Source organism: Rousettus aegyptiacus, unplaced genomic scaffold (assembly GCF_014176215.1).
Source record: "Rousettus aegyptiacus isolate mRouAeg1 unplaced genomic scaffold, mRouAeg1.p scaffold_m13_p_1, whole genome shotgun sequence".
Lineage (NCBI taxonomy): Eukaryota > Metazoa > Chordata > Mammalia > Chiroptera > Pteropodidae > Rousettus > Rousettus aegyptiacus.
The window spans coordinates 11,192,942-11,207,098 of NW_023416284.1; the positions used below are offsets into that span (position 1 = coordinate 11,192,942).

The 14,157-nt window shown below is 59.2% G+C and overlaps 1 pseudogene; it reads left to right on the top strand.

Annotated features, from left to right (window-relative positions):
- Positions 1-11,395: 11,395 nt before the first annotated feature.
- Positions 11,396-11,514, top strand: LOC118605594 (annotated as a pseudogene).
- The last annotated feature ends 2,643 nt before the right edge of the window (positions 11,515-14,157 follow it).

Here is a 14,157-nt window from a genome sequence, read left to right on the forward strand (position 1 = left end):
TAAGCCAATGCTGAGTCGAACAGTCGTAGCACCGCCAACCCCGCAAGTCACAGTTTGTAAAGCGTTTTCCTACGTTTTATCGAATTTTCTCGGCAGCCACAAGAGGCAGCGAGACCAGGGTTATGGCTCCCACGTCTGAGCTGACACTGATCGAGCCCCTCCCTACCCCGTGCTAAGCACCTTACATACATTAACTCACGTCACCCTCACCACAGCGTGAGGGGGGACCACTGTCATCCCGGTCCTCGAAGACGGCACTGAGGCCCAGAGAGGGGAGCCCGAGCCACTCGGCTGGAAGCGGCAGAGCTCAGTCTCGAACCCGGGTCTGCAACTCCGGACCACGTGAGGGGGAGCTGACACAAGTCGGGCTGCTAAGGTGACGGAAGAACAGAAGGTGGGGTCACCCCCAGCAAAGCCTCGGAGGACAGGAGGGGAGAGGAGGGTCGTGTGGGAACTCTGAGGACAGGAAAAAACAAACAAACAAACAAAAACACCTTCTTTTAAAGTTTTATTGGAACTCTAATATGCAAATCAGGTCCAGGTGGAATGCTGTGGGTGAAGCAGGAAGAGGGGCCAGGACACAGAAAATGCTTTGGGGGAGCAGGATTCAATTCGACCCGAAAGAACCTCAGTTGTGACCCTCAGGGCTGAGGGACAAAGAGAAGGGCGGCTCGGTGAGGTATGAGCTCTCGGTCACCGGGAGTGTGCAGGCAGAGGCTGACCGGTCACGTGGCACAGTGTGACGGGGATTCCCGTGCTGCTGGGGGTTGGACGAGCATGGCCTTGCTGCTGGGATGTCCAGTTTCCCTTATTTCATGGACAGGCCCCCTATGTCCAGTCTCAGGCCTCCCGATCCACTCTCTGCATGCAGACTGGGCGGGCTTCCCAAAGCACCCACCCCTGTGACCGTAAGTCCTTCCGGGGTGCACCCTCTGGGCCGGTTAGTTCCTAGGGCTGGGCAAGAAACTACCCACAACGCAGTGGCCTGAAACCACCACCTTACCGCGCTCAGTCTGCGGGGCAAGAACAGGCAGAGACGCCGAGGACGGCCGGACTCTGCTTCGCGGTGTTCAGGGTCTCAGCTGAGACATCATGCCTGCCTGCGGTGACCCGGCGGGTGGGGCCGGGGTCAGGCGGAGGGGCTCGGCTCCCTGTCTGGCTGTCCGCAGCGGGACCTCAGCAGGCCTGGGGGCTGGGAAACCTACACGTGTTCTCTCCGAGCGGTCCGGCGTGGGCTCCCTCACAGCACGGGCCCGCTTCAAAGAGTGGACATCTCAAGAGGGCGAGGCAGAAGGCATTTTTAGGACCTAACCTTGGAGGCCGCAGAGCCTCCTACACCAAGCTCCACCATGCACAGGAAGCTCTACCCAAGTTCAAGGGAAGGGGACACAGACCCCAGCACTGGATGGGGACAATGTCGAGGTCGTGTTGAAAAAAAGAGCGAGTGAGCCGAAAGACAGTGCTAGTCACCTTTGGAAACATGTGATCTGCCGCATGCCGCTCTTCGGATGGGGTTCAACCCCTCAGCATATCGTCTCCCTGCAGGAAGCCTGCCGCGACCCCTGCCCCCCGACCCCAGATGAGTCGGGGCCACTCTCGACCACATTTGTGCCTCTGGGCACAGTGGCTTCTCTACTTATGGGTCTCCAACAGACTCCCAGCACCGGGCCAAATGCCAGCCCCTTTCTTGGTCCTGCCAGTAGACAGCCAGCAGCCACTTCTCCCAGGAAGCCTTCCTAGGTTGCCCCAGACAGTGCTAGGTGTCTCTCGGGCGCTCCCGCAGGCCCCCTGAGCAGGCGTGTGGGAATGCTGGCATGAAAGGGCAGAGCCCCACCCCCCACCCCACCCCCAGTTTCCAAGCCAGCGCTTGTTGCTGCAGTAAAAGCAGCGATTCACCAGGCAGCCCGGTGCTGTAATGACTAAAACAAGGGAATTGTTCTCGCGGCTGCTAATTGCATACCTGAGGAGTGAGGTCTGCTGGGCCCACAGCGCGTCAACACAGACCTCGGCCACAGTGCCAGGCGCAGCCTGGCAGGGAGCCAGACATAGAGGGGGCAGAGGCAGAAGGGGGGTGCCCCGAGAGCAGTGTATCCTAAAAGCGGTGACCCCATCCACCTCCCCTGGGGACCTCTTGAAAGTACAGATTTCCAGGCCCAGCCCCAGAACCATTAAGTCTGTATCTGGTGGGAGGCTGAGGCCCCCAGAAACATGTATTTCTGACAAGCTGCCAGGGTGATTCTGGAAGCCAGGCCAACCTGGGGTTTTTAACCTGCCCCACCCCAAAGCCAGGCAGCCCCACCCTCACCTGGCCCAGCTCACCTGGAGAACATGGCAAGGTTCAGAAAGTGACCTAGGGAAGAGGACAGGAGAGGAATGGTTTCCTGGGAACTCAGGTCAAACCTTCCTTATGAGCTGGGGGACTCAGGACGAGTCACGCCACCTCTCTGAGCATCAGCTGATTTACAGGAAGCTGAGGGAGCTTAAGCTTCAAGATTCCTCAAGGGCCTAGCAATGGGCTCACTTGCTCGTGTGTTTTGTACAATTTGCAAAAGTCAGATCTGTACCCTTTTTCTTAGAGTTCCCCCCACACACACACACAAAAATTGTATATGTTTCAGGTCCCCTAAAAAAAATAAAGAGAATAGTTTGGGCCTCACACAGTTGCTTGGGAATGAAACAAGCGAAGGTCAGTAAAGCAGCCGCCCCGTGCTGACAGCTCTCCACAGAGACAGCGCCTCGGGCAAGGCGCTCAGCCTCTCCCGGCCTGTTCCTTCACCTGTGAAGTGGACGGGACGTGTGACATTAGCTGCCTCACCATGCCATGTGAACATAAAAGAGCAAACACAGGAAAGTGCCCGGCCCAGTGCCTGGCACCGAGCAAGCACTCTGTCAGCACTGAGGCGGGATGTACAGCTCCCATCAGCAGAGAGCGTGTGAGCGGGCCAGTGAGCGAGTGGGCACGCGAGGAGGCGAATGGATGCCGGACTCCGGCGTGCGCTTTTGAAATCCGTTCCCTGAAAATGCAGAAAGAAGATAAGGTCCCCTTTTGCCACGCCAGTTTAAGAACGGCCCTGCCGAGAGACAGGGGAACGGACTCGGTGAACCAGATTCGCTGTGATTCTGGGACAGCAGTGACAGGAAGGGCCTTGACCTTGATCGAGGCCGTGATTTCTGGGAAGACGCCTGTTCAGAGGAGAGGGGTGGACACCCAGAGCAAAGGATGCTGGAAGTTCAGGGCAGGAGGAAAGCCGGGGACGGGGTTTTCATCCAGACAACCCCTTCCTGTGTTTCCTGTGCTACAAGCAATTATAAGTTAAAACTAAGCTGGAGACTGGGACCCAGGAGAGGCCAGGTGACTACAGTCCCCAGTACACATGGCGTGTTCAATGAGGACTTCCTGGAGGAGGCAACTTTTGAGCAGAGAGGGAAACAACAGGTGTGGACAAAAAGAGAAGACGAGGCCAGGAGATACCGAAAGCTCGAGGGTCATCAGTGTAAGCATGGATGTTAGGTGAGCACATACTATGTTGCATGTTGCGAACGGTTTCTTTCTTGGAATTCATTTGTTGTTTTCTATTTTTATGTTTTTATACTAATGGTTTTTAAAGTTTTGAAGCAATTGCAAACTTGTGGAAAATTTGCACATATAATAAATACTCTGAGAACTTTTATTCTAGAACCATTGGAGAGTAAGTTGCTCACCCGACGCCCATCATCCTGAAGTTTTCAAATTTTCCAAGAACAGGACATTTCTCTAGACAACCACAGTGAAACCACCGAATCAGGACGTTCGTGTTGACACAGTGCCACCGGCCTCCGACAGGTTTCCCTGCCATCCGAGCAGTGCCCTTTACACCCAAGGGACGCAGTTCAGAGTCCTGATTTGTCAGGTCTTCTCACAGTCTGGACTGGTTACTCATACTTCCTTGCGTGGCCTTGACCCTTTCGAAGATTTCAGGTCAGTTATTCTGCAGAATTTGGGTTTGGCTGTGATTTCTTCGTGGCTAGGTTCCTCTGTAGCAGGACTACCCCAGGTGGCACCTACTTGGCTTGGAATGTGTTCCATGACTAGCGATGCCGAACCGGGTCACCTGACTAAGATGGCATCCGCCAGCTCTCTCCACTGCCAAGTTACTCTTTCTGCTTTTGTAATTCATAAGTATTTGTGAAGAGATACTTAGAGGCTAAGTACATATCCCATGTCTCGTCAAGCGTTTAGTTCCTTCACTTAGTATTTTTTACAGCAGAATGGACTCGTGGTTTCTTACTGTAGGTAACAGCCTATGATCCTTTACTAGGACTGGTTATGTTAATGCTTGCATGGTCCCAAGACGGCCAGTGGCTGCGCCTCCAAGCGGTTGGCTCCTGGGGCATTTGGGCACATCTCCGTCATTCTTTGACATTACTTTCTGGTACAACAAGATATCCCAGCTTCACCTGCTCCTTTCCCTGCCTCAGCCCCAGAACCAGCCGTGTCTCCAAGGAGCCCCGGTTCCCGTCACGGAGAATGGTCCATGGAAGCGGAGACGGGCATTCATCGCCTTGGGGAGTGGCTGCCCCCGGGCCGGCCCAGGAGACAGAGCAGGGGGTGGGGAATAAAAGGTGTTCGCATGCACGCGTACACACCGGATGGGGAGGACAGAACGCACCTTTGCAACCGTGTTTTCTGTAGCTTATGTTGCTAACCATGAGCACACACGCGCTGATAACTCAAATTTCAATCCCGCACCACGAGATTCTCGTTCATGCTCTCCGTTTCTATATCCGTAAGTCCCTTCTCTGATGCGAAAGTCCGGACTTCTTTATCTTTTACGGATTCGTCAATTAGATCGACCCCCTTTAAGTAACCAGTCTCCCATCACTGCTACCTCCCCAACACACGCACACACACACACACACACGCGTGTGCACACACAGATGCCCGCCCTCCCCACTCAGGGCCTGACAGTCTCCAGCCTGGCCGCCCTCCACGCCTTCTGGGGCTCTGACACCCCCTGTAGGCCACTCCCCGCATGAGGACACCCTCCTCACTCCTTTGGGCCGATGCCCACACCAGGTCCCTGCTCCGCGGGGTGACCGCTCCCTTGGCTCAGCTCCGGACCAGCCTCCGAGCCACTGACATGACATGGACACTGCTTACTGGAGCCGGAAAGCGGCAAAGCCGAGGTTCGAAGCAGGCCCTGAGCTCTTGACCTCTGTTCCCTAAGACATCCTGAGAAGGAGCAGACTTTATCTGCCAGGTGAACTTCCCCGGCTGGAGCACGAGGCTCAAGGAAGTCCTCAGCCTCGGCTGGGACTGGCTCTCCTGGGGGAGGAAAGACAGGTACCCCCATACCCTCCGTAGGGCTGCACACCAGCTCCTCTGCCCCTGCCAGCAGGGCCCTCAGCCTCCCCAGGGGTGAACCCAGGAATTGGGAGCCATGTGCCTACTTACGGCAGGTAAAAAAAAAAAAGCTCACTATTGAACAGCACTTTACAGTTTGTAAAGCCCTTAGTAAACTCACAGGTTCTTCAAACAGCCCTGCAAGTTAAGGACCAGTGACCCCATTTTACAGTAGATGAAACCGAGGTTCGGACAGGGGAAGATACTTGACCGAACTCTATGTCATACGACCAACGGGTGCCAGACCTGGGGCTCACACTTGGGACCGGCTGAGCCAGGCCCGATGCTTTGCACACAGCCCCACCCGCACCCCATCCTGCTCCATCACCCACCACCACTCTCCTCCCCCCCTTGGGGGTTGGCTTGGCTCAGAAGGGTGCACATCATCCCTGTGCCCCCCCCACCTTAGGACACCCCAGGTGTGCGGCCCAGGTCACACGCAGCAGAGCTAGGAGGTTCTGTCCCTGCCCTTCAGAACCCACAATCTGGGGCAGACATCAGGGTGGCCACGGTGCCATCGGCGGAGGCACGTCGTACCCACACCCTCTCTTCCCAGAAGCCTGCCGCCCACGCCGTTTCCCTGGGACCGGCAACCTAAGGGGTGGTCTGCGTGTTGTGTGGCGTGAGCCCTCGTCTGCCTCATCGACCCCAGGGACTCCCCTGGCACCCAGGACAGAGACCCCCTCAGAGGGTAGGCTCAGCCCAGCACAGGACATAATTCCCAAGTCAGGAGCCCAGGGCTGAGGGCGGACCCCAGCCTGGCACCTGTGGCTCTGCGGAGACCTTGTCACAGGCAGAGCGGCACACTCATCAGCCTGCACGTGTACAGGGCCCTGAGCCCCAGGCTGCCTCATGGGAGTCCCAGGAGACCAGGCTCCCGCAGCCGGGCGACTCCACTGGGCCCTGGGGGAGGCGTCCACGTGAGTCAGCCTCAAGCTGAGCTCAGCACAGAACTTCTTAGCCGGGCTGCCAGGGACACCACTCCCTGAAGTGGCGACAGCCTTTTTCCCCAAAATTCCACAGAAGGGGAACTAGTCTTGGTGCAGCCCTGGGTATAGGATGCCTCCTGAGACGAGTGGATGAGTACTCACCAGGTGGGACCGTTTTCAAGGCCTCCATCTGCCCCAGAAAACCACAGGGCCCCCTGACTGCCCCGGGGCACTGGGGAGGCCCACCCCTCCCCCCCAGGGTGGAGGAGAAGGCCTGGGCCAGCTGAAGAGCCACACGAGGGAGGACCTTGGCCCTGAGAGTCCTCTGCGGTCCTGGCAAAGAACGGACACTCACGAACGCCTTCCACTGGTGGGCAGGAGGCGTAGACCGGCCGCGGCGTGGCAGGCCACTGGAAGTGGAGCGGGGCCTGTGGGCAGCTCCTTGGCCGGCGCTGGCCGGCTTGACCCTGAGCTCACGAGGCTGCCTGGGCCCCACACTCCCAGTTGGGGTATCAGCTTCCCCATCTGTGAAATGGGACCATGGTTTCTGATCAGTGGTCTCTATTCTGTTCTCTGTGGAGCCATGGCCCACCTGCGGAGGGGGTGGGCCTGCCAAGCAGGTGGGACTCCAGCTGTCACTGAGACGATGCCCCAGGGCCAGACCTGGGGCTTCCCCTCACAGACGGGTGTGGGGGGTTTGGGGAGGAGCTTCTGCTGAGGGTTTGAGCGGAGCATAATAAGACGGGAAACCTCTGACCCGGAGGAGCCTGGGAGCCCGTCACGCGGCCATCCCACCTCCTTCCCAACTCTTTCTACTAAGTTCCCTCAGCACCCAGACCGTGCAGGGCCCCGGCCAGGCGCTGGGGACAAACATCTGGTCCCTGCTCCCGAGGAAGGTTCTGGCGAATGGGCAGGAAAAAGCCCAGGCACAGCAGATGGGGCCGGAGACAGATAAAAGTGGAGAGCTGCCTCAGTTTCCCTAAGGTGCCAGTCCCTGAAAAGACAAAGCAACCACAGGCTACTGGCAGAAATGTCCTCAAGTCCCCCCTGGTTCAGTGACAGGGGTACAAGGAGAACAGGGTTGCGTTCCTGCCCTCGGGGACCTCAGGGGACCAGGGATCTGATGCTTAAAGAAGCAGTTACACCCGAGCCGGACAGGGCTGTGGCTGAGAGATGACCAGCCGGGGGGACCTGTTAACATGTGACAAGTGGATAGACACAGCACCTTCGGAGCGGGACGGGTGCCATGAAGACATTAAACAGGACGGCAACAGGACGGCTGCCCGGGAGAGGGGACGGCATGCGGCCCGAGACCTGAGACCCCGAAGGGCCTATGAAAATCCAAGAACGAGCGCTCCCGCCAGAGGGCACAGCACACGCACAGGCCCCGGGGTCGCAAAGGGTTCGCCTTCGAGGAGCGCAAAGGCCAGTGCTGGGGGCCGCCGCTTCCTCACAGGCAAATTCTCCGCTTCCTCCGTCTCCTAAAAGTCAGCCGCCCCTAACTCTAAACTGTGGATGCAGAGTCGCTGACCCAGAGAATTCCTGCTTCATGGACACCAGGCCCCAGACCATTCGGTGAGGGCCATGGCCCCAGGGCACGCTGGGAAAATCCCAAGAAACAGGGACGTCAAGATCCTGGTCGTGTGGCTGCTTCCCTGTCCCCGCTGGCCTGACCAGGCTCTGGTGCCGGTCACATGTCTGCCTTTACCTGGTGGGGGCCCCACCCTGGGAGATGGAGCTTGCTCAAGAGGAGGTGACATCATGGCTTCCTGGCCAGGGGACCGGCTGCAGGGTGGCCTGTCCTGGTGGCGGGGCAGGGAGAGAAGGCGGCCCCTCAACTCCGGAGCGGCATGTGTCGGCTGCTTATGTCACCGCCCAGCCTTCTGGCCTTCCAGGGCCTGTCTGCAGGGCCTCGCCACAGCGTGCCAGAGGATCGCTCAGGTTTTGCAAGCGAGGCTTTCCTGAGGATGGAAAAGGGGCTGAGCCGGGGGAGCGGGAGAAGGAGCAGGAGAAGGAGCGCCTCTTCCAGCAGGTTTTACGATGGCCGTGTTGGCAGGTGTTCTAGATAGAGGTGTCGCAGCAGAGACAGTCCAGGCGGGACGCGGGGAGGTGGCCGGGTGGTGTCCACCCAGGAGGTGGCTCAGCTGACAGCTCAACCCAGCAGGCTTCACACCACCCTGGGAAGGGGTGGCCGGGTGTCCAGCCAGGGGTGCCTGGCCACAGGCTTTGGGCCACACTTCCCCCTTGAGGTACAAACCTGATGCTCCCTCTCACACCTGCAGCCCCCTCCTACCCCCCATGACTCCTTGCTGCTTCTGGCCCTCACATCTCCACTTCCGCTGCCCTGCCTGAAATGTCCTTCCGCTACTGCCCCCACTAAGTCCTACTAGTGGTTTAGGAGCCAGCTCCGGCGTCCCCTCCCTGCCCCCTGCCTCTGCCCCGAGACTCAGTGGCCTCTCTCCACCAGCTGCATCTTCCCCACCATGACCTCCACGCCCCGACGGGCAGCGCAGATCTTGCCCGCCCCGTGACCCAGCACTGGCGGCACCAGGACAGACACCAGGAGGGCACGCCCGACTCACGTCCGTGCCCCCACCCCCATGCCCGACGCAAAGAAGGCGCCCAGGGGACAGTAGGCAGATGAGGGAACGAGGGGGTCAAGGAGCCGGCAGCTGGTCCACTGGCCCCCTCCTTAACCAAATGATCAAATGGCATCGCCCATCGCGGGGCGCTCAGACCTGAGGGCTCGCCGACCCAGTGCCCGGCCTCGCCTGTGCTTGCCGGGAAGCTGTAGCCAGACCCCAAGCGAGCCGTTAGCCCTGGCCTCCAGTTATGGGGCCGGCACAGGCAGCGGAACGAGCTAAAAGGCATGCCCATGAAACAATCAGACGAATCGAGAATGTGGAACCTCCTGCAAGGCTACCGATCCGAACTCTTCAAGGAGCCATTGCTGGGAGGAAAGTGAGGGTGGAGAGCTTCTCGAGTAAAAAGATGGTGTTATGTGTGAAGAAAAGAAAAAGCTATCTGTCTCTGGAAACGACTTGCTGAACCCTGACCTAAGAGGTCGCTCCATCGCCCTCAACCCAGGGCTCAGTTTGCCCATCTGTAAAGTGGGGAAATAAAGCCACTCAACACCATGGAAGAGCAGGAAGAACGGATGGAGAGACAGAAGGTTCCAGAAGGAGGGAGCTGGAGCTTTTGGGGGCGGGGAGAGGAGGAACTGGTTCAGGAGGGAGCGTGGAGGTGAGTGGGGTCGAGCCACGCCGGGATGGAACAGAGACAGGGCTCGCTTTCCTGGAGCAGAATGCCCCCCTGGGGGTGAGTTTGGGACACTCCCCGAAGGGAAAATGAGGTGCCAGGTGAAGTCCCTGGTGGCCGCCTGGACGGGCTTTGACACGCATCGGGGTTGCAGCAGCAGCTCTCCAAACTCCTCCAGCGCTGGGGACTGGGGGCCGCGCCCGGCCCCCCCACAGGCCACAGGAGGCAGGACTTGACCCCCAAAGAGTTGTCTATGTACCTCCCATCTACGCAGCCCCCAGGGAGGGTTTCTGCCTGAGCTGTGGGTGGGTGACCCCGTCCCAGCTCACATCAGGTGACTTGTGTATTCGAGTTTGAGCAGATCGCTATGGCTTGGGGTTCAGAAAGTTTTAATGCAAGGTCTCTCCCCCATCACATGGGTAGGGGGGTTCTCACACGGGGCTCATTTGGAGATGACGGCCACTGATGAAGTCCGCTCATGTTTCTACATCATTGACATTCATCAAAGACTTGAACGCCAAGCCCAGAGCTGACCTGGGCTCCAGAGCCAGGACTGGGGCCACCACGCCCCTCCCCCACCTTCCACCTTCCCAGGGTAGTAGGCTCCATACACTGGCCCTGGGGTGGGTTCTTGGCTGAGTGAGACCTGCCAGGTCCCAGGGACCTGGCCCTCCTGAACAGACCCCTCCGGGGGAGCGCTAGGCCAGGAGAGCAGTGGGGGTCTTTGGAGCAGAACAGGGCAGGGGCCCAGCTCAGAGGCTCCCAGGCTCTGTCCACAGTTCAGGAATGAGCCATTCAAATACAGGACTTGGAAATCACAGCAGGGACGTTCCTGCTCTACCGCTGACCTGCCCTGCAACCCAGCAAAAATACCTCCCTTCGCTGAGTCTCAGCCTCCTCATCTGCAAAGTGGAACAATGCTAATATCTACTTTAAGGAGAAACTATAAGGATTAAGGGGTCAAAGGAGACAATGCTAGTAAGCGCAGAGTAAGTGCTCATAAAACATGTCATCGTCACCAGAAAAGCAGGTGAGCTCCCTGGGGAGGAACCGCGCCAGCTGCCTGCGCTGGTCCCAGTCAGAACAGGGCCGGGGACGCTGGGTCCCACTCAGCCCTGAGGCAGGCAGGCAGTGCCTTCAGCTTGGAATCCCAGGACTTGGCAGCCAGGAGGTGCCCGGCAAGCATGCTGGAAGGAGTTCATCCAAAACATTAACAGAAAGGACTGTGTGGTCACTAGTGCTGGGGAACCGTCTCCATGCCCACCCAGCACACAGGGGCAGGGCCAGGATGGGTCCAGGAATATGCGTCATCGCCGGCTCCCCGGGGGGTTCTCCGGGCACCCCCAGGAGCATGAGAAGAAGGGCTGGTCTCCTCCAGGCGCCTCGTGTGAGAGATGGACCTGGAAAGGCCATGAGTCACACAGGAGTCCTGTCCACTGTGGCCAGACCGCCCTCCTCAGCCTCCCCTTGTTCTGCCGTGCCCCTCTGCACAGCCCTGCACCTCCTCCTGCCTTTAAGCCACACCCCCGCTGCACCCCGCGTCTGCAGCCCCTCCCGGCTCCCACCACCGCACACCTGGCACCAGGCCTTCCCCAAGGCCTTCTGAGGACACAGCTTACAGTGGCTGCAAGAGACACCCAGGCCCTCGGGGGCTGGCTCCCTCCACATATCTTCCACCACAACTGTCCATGGCCCCTCTGAGATTCTGCTCTGTCCCCCTCGGAATCCTTGCCTCAAATACCACCTCCTCCAAGAAGTCCTCCCCCGATGCCTGCACACCACCCCCAACCAAATGTGGTTTCTTTCTCCCTTAAGATCCTGGCTGGTCTACGGCCACACCACCCTGAACAAGCCCAATCCCGTCTGATCTTGGAAGCTAAGAAGAGTCGGGCCTGGTTAGTACTTGGATGGGAGACCACCTAGGAAGGCCAGGTGCTGTAGGTGTAAAAAATAAAAAATAAGGGATTGCAAACTGACAAGGTCCTTGCAATCTGTGAGGCCAACCAAGGGTTGCCTCACCTAAAAAAAAATAAAAAATTTAAAAAATTAAAAATAAAAAAATAATAAAAGATCGTGCTTGTCCTTTACCTCAATCCTAGCGCCTCGTTCCTTAGATACATACTCCTCTCACCTCCCCTGGACGCCAGCCCTGGGTCCTGTGAACAGAGGGCTCTGGGGATACCTGCCGACCCCGCCCCGTGCCGGACACCGGGCGCTCCCGTGACAGCGGTGGGTGGTCAGTGAGGGCACCGTGCTCCGTGCTTAGCAGTCGCGATCGCATTGACTTCTGCTGTGGGGATTATATTCTCCTTTTCATGGATGAGCAAACTGAGGCCCAGAGCGATTAAGCAACTCGCCCAAGGTGACAGTGTGTGGTGGAGCTGGGACCACTATCATGCCCACCGCCGGCCAACTGACGCGAGAGCTGCCTCGGAACACACACTCTGTCCTTCCAGGTCGCCCCTGGGGTAAGGCAGGCATTGCCTGTCCTCGTTTTTGCCCTCTGACTACCCCGCATCAGAACCCCCCTGCAAATCTTGGGGGCCCGGCCTCACTGCCCCCTCGAAGGCTGTCAGGACCCTTGCTTTCCCAGGTCCCCTGCAGCCAATCGAATGCACCTGCCCAGACTTTGAAACCGGAGCCAGAGATGCAAAGACACAGGATCAGTGGGGGATTTCCTTAGGGTCATGAGCTGTGGGGCAGGCACATCCATTGTCTGGAGTGTGGTGGCCTGTGCTGACCATTTCTGTTTCCAAATATGAAGGGAGCGAGGGAGGGTGCAGCCCTGGGATGGACCAGGGCAGGTACTGCCACTGCCCACCTCGCACGGCCCCCCGCCCTCCCTCGCTCGGGCGCTGCCCTGCCCAGCCTCAGGGAGGGGCCCGTGGATTGAGCCAAGCTGGGCCATCTTGTGTCTCCTGACAGGGACTGGCTCAGAGGTGGGCGAGGGTCCCCTGAGACATGAGGGCGAGCCCCTTGGGGCTTCCAGGAGCAGTTTCCAGAGAAGCAGATGCAGGTATCAGCACGCCCTGCCTTCCTCTGGACCCCTGGGGGCAGCGACTCGGAAGGCGGCCAGCCCGGGGGCTGAGACACTCTCCCTGACTGACAGCCGGAACACCTGCTCCTGGGTCCCCCCACTGGGATTGCTGTTGGGTGAGATGGCAGGTTCCCTTAACTGCTAAGGCTGATTTCCGCCTGGTCTTCTGACCCTCACAGCCGGGAGCCTCTCGGCTGCTCCACGTCCCACAGCAACACCATCACCCGCATCGCTGGTCACACCTCTGTTTCGCCTCAGCCCTGGCCGGAACCTGGGCATTGTCTCAGCGAGCGGCACCGAGGACAAGGCTGGGGAGTCAACCTGTGGTGTCTCCCGGTCAAGCCAGGCCCAGTGGCGTGACCTCAGACACAGGGTGGCTCAGGGAGCGCGAGGGACTTCGAAGGGCTGCCGGGTGTGGCACATCTCCTCTGTAGTCCACGTGGATCGCGGCTTGAACTGCGACTTGGCAGTCGTTCTCTGCAAAGAGCCAGACAGGAGGTGACCACGTCAGCCTCTGCAGGCCACGTACGGTCTCCGCTGCAAATTCTTCTCTGTTTTTCTTCTAACTCTTTAAAAATGTGCCAGTTGCTCTTACTTGCAGACATACAACGCAGGCCAGACTTGCCTCAGCACCGGGGACTCTCCTTGAGGGGCTTTGCCACTTTGTCCAGGCCGGCCTCTGGGACAGCAGTAGGAGGTTTCCTGGTGCTTGCCCCTCACGGTCCCCACCACTCAAGTCCAGATGTTTCCAGGAGAGTGTGTCTGCCTGGGCGGAGGACAGAGGCGAGGTGGCGAGGATGACGGCCATGGACAGTGGCCTCTGGTGGAGCTGGGTTCAAATCTCTGCTCGGCCACGTCCGACACGGCGGCCTCAGCGTCGTCACCCAGACGGTGGGGGTGACAACAGGGCCAGCCTCAGAGCGTGGCCACGAGGACCGAGCGCTCACCCAAGCAGCAGGCACACGTCTGCTGCTCACTGTGATGTGGGGGGCCCACTCCGGTCTGGGGCCGCTGACTCCACCAGCACCTCGATGAGGCCGAGTGCCCCGCAGTGCCTGACACCCATGAGCCTGTGCGACTGCCCTCTTGGGCCTCAGTTTCCCAAAAAGTTGCTGGTTGGACAGCTCTCTATCCACTTCCCTCCCTCCAGGAGCTGACGCAATGAACACATCCATGCACGTGCGTGCGTGCTGACGGCTCTCTCAGGCCGGGGGACAGCCCGGAGCATGCAGTGCAGCCCCGAGGGAGCCGGGTGGGGGCCGTGCCTAACCCACCACGGGGGTCACGGCTGCCTCGGCATCCCTGGCAGGGAGAAAAGCGCAGAGCCCAGGCTCCAGGCCCTGCCGGCCGTCCACCCCCTCCCACCCGCTCCGGGCCATCAGGGAGCATGTCTGTCTCTCCTCTGATCCGCTGCCTCCCCTCAGGTTCCCTTTGGACTCTGAGAAACCTGCAGTCGGCCACCCTCACCACAGCCCAGCCCCTCCCCTTAGGGGGCAGCCAGAGTAACCTGGGACGGGGCTGGGCGGCTCCCGGCAGGGCCCCCTGGAAGC